The sequence below is a fragment of the Lepisosteus oculatus genome, chromosome 7, assembly GCF_040954835.1.
Source record: "Lepisosteus oculatus isolate fLepOcu1 chromosome 7, fLepOcu1.hap2, whole genome shotgun sequence".
Lineage (NCBI taxonomy): Eukaryota > Metazoa > Chordata > Actinopteri > Semionotiformes > Lepisosteidae > Lepisosteus > Lepisosteus oculatus.
The window spans coordinates 55,863,176-55,866,296 of NC_090702.1; positions in this window are offsets into that span (position 1 = coordinate 55,863,176).

Genomic DNA, 3,121 nt, shown 5'->3' on the forward strand with positions numbered 1-3,121 from the left:
GTAGAAGACTCCTTCCTCCGGGTACCGATCACGGAAAACAACACTGATTTCTGGGACTTCGAGTTCTTTCAAAATAAAAGACCCTGAAAAATTATACTGAGATTGGATAAAGATGGTAAAATTACTGTAATGTCTGAGACGACACGAATATTCTGAAGCTATTAACTTTTACAAAATAATTACTATACTGTTTGAAATGCAGTATGTTTATTTAAAAAAATAAACAAGGCATAATTACTATAATAATTATAATTATAATAATAATTATAATAATTATAATTACTATTATGAATATCTGAAAAAGATATAATTTCTCGACTTTATTACCACATTTCCTTCCACATGTATCAATTTCATCTGTAGCAGCAGAGAAATTTCATAACAGCAGTCCAGTGGTAGTCACAGATAAGCGCTTAGTCAGCAGTTTTTAAAGATCTTTTAAAGACAGTTTGACAATGATTAATTAACACAACAGGAGGTCTGAAGCCTTGGCAGTTATCGCTGGCCTTTCATGGTCTGGCAATAATTACAAAGGCTGGACAAAGGCTAGGTGCAAAGTCTGGCGGAGGTGCTCAGGGATTCTGCAGGACCAGAATTGAGAACCTGCTGCTCAGCCATCCCTCCTGTCGCTGTGAGCTGTGGGGTTCAGCACCGGCCTGGCCCCCTGCCTCATGTCCAGCTGGGACAGGGCCGGAGCGCTGAGCCCGTGGCAGGAGTGACGTCTCCCACCTCCGAGACGGCTCTGGCGAGGCAGGGGGAGGGTCTCTCGGGGGTTTGGAGTCATCAGCCGTCAGGAAGGAGGGCAGTATGTGTGCGTGAGCCCGGAGCTCACGAGGAGCCGGGTTCGAGTGCAGGCGGGGCCAGGGAGAGCTGCTGACATCACACATCATGCATTTCACCACTGACTCTGTGCCACCTGACAGCTTACTGCTCTGTTCACACACTTGCAAAAGAAACGTGCCAGCATTGCACTGATTTCCAGAAGCAGGTCTTAATACTACAACTACTACTAATACTACTACTAATAATTATTATTAGATTATATATAATATATAATTATAAGCACTAGACTTATATAGAACTTTTCTGAACACTCCACTCAAAGCGCTTTACAGGAAATGGGGATCCCCTCCATTATATCCCCTGCACCGACTACAAAGATGGGACCAAAGCTGCAGAGCTCAACATAGAAAACATCTGCACAACAGAGCCGTTCAAATGGCATCACAGGATTGAGCACTTTGCTCCACAGAGCTGTCAGCTCTGCCTGCCCTGCGCCAGAAGAGCTACAATACTTAATGAGAACGCAGTGTGCAGAAGGGTCAGATTCTGTCAAAGGACAGCAATTGATCTAGTATTACGGTGACATGATCATGATTACTAATGAGCTCAATAGTAAGAGGTTGGACCACAGAAGACAATAGCGCACTTTTGGAATGTATTATCCATGTATTTCTATAAAATATGCATTGATGTTACTTTCAAGCTGGAAAGAAGTTTTAAAACAGATATCATGTATATGGTGAAACTAGTACACTCAGTATAGCAATACGTTTAACGCTACAGGTTTTCCACATTCCTGTTCGCAGGAAAGGAACACCAATTCCTAACAGTCTACCACTTATGTAAAAATCCACATTGAACTGCAGCACCGAAAGTCTACAGGGTTGTGTCAACTGCTCGCAGTAGGATGTCATTAAAGACCCATCAGAGAATATCCAAGAAGGTGCTGATGTAGCTCTGGATTGTATTTCTTTCTGTGTAGACACAATTTCCCCCCAAACCCTGAAGGTTGTTCCCCAGTAATAAACACTGGGTAACCAAGAGTCCCAGACATGCACTTTGCTCTTTTTCAGGGGGACACAGAGCTCAGTAGGACAAGGCAGAAAGAGGTGAAAAGTGAGAAAGCTAAGGACAGGGAAAAAGAAGAATATCATGGTTGTGGGTGATATCAGACTGGCATGGCAGGACATATCTCTCAGGAAGGTAAAACCTAATACTGTACCTGTGTTAAATGGGAAATTATTTAAATTTGTTTGATATGAACCCACAAACATCTCTGCTAATAGGGCTGATCTCCTAATATCAGGAGAGGTCATTCAAATGAACACTGCAGAGCTGTGCTGGCAGCTTAGGAGAATTAATATGAGGAAAAGCACAGGTCTAGGTAAGGTGTGTGGGAGGGGTTTGCAATCTCGTGCAATATTTTTAGTTTGCTTTTTCAGATGTCCTTAAATTTGCAAATCATCCCCTCTCTGTGGAAGAAATCGACTATGATACTATGACCCAAACTGCCAGGCTGAAGATCTGAAGTGAGCTACAGGCCCTAACCCACAGATCTCCCCCACTGAAGAGTCTGGACAGAATCGGGAAGCAACACCTCACAGAGCACACAGGACCTACTGCAGTTCGCACACAAGGAAAGAAGGGGGGTCAGCAATGCTGTCCCAACAACATTAAATCTGGTCCATCAGCATCTTGACCAAGCAAAGCCATTCGTAAGGATCTTGTTTCTTCATTTTCCTCCGATTCTGATACAATACAATCACCATGGCTGGCGCAGAAACCCTCACATAACAATGTTGTGACATTTATGAAAAGGGTCAGATTACTGGCTTAGGAAGTCAGCTATTGAAACGTCCAACTATTTTAATTCTTTTCTACAAGTCATTTATTGAAAGGGGCTTAGCATACGGTCTCTCTTGACAGTTTGGCAACATCAGGACTATTATTTGTATTAGGTTTGGAAAATAACTTAATCAACTTAAAAAGCCCCTGCAAACAAAATGATTTCAATAAAGGCCAAGAGCTTTATGGAGTATGGGTCTCACCCCCCTCCGTTGTGAATTTACACTGCTCCTGTCTAGGAGACACCTCTGTTCCCCAGGTATAACAGTAACAGACTCAACAAATCTTTTATCCTCACTGCAATCTCTCTCTGAATGTAAATTAACTCTTATCTCCTGCATCACTGTATTGTACCGTCTTCTCTGTTGGTAATGTTTGTCTTCCTTGCTGTATTGGATTGTGCCATAAAACCAGTTTCCCCCAGCGGAATACTAAAGCTCCATCTGAATATTGAGTACACTTTATGACCAAACCAAAAATTTCAAAGACAAAC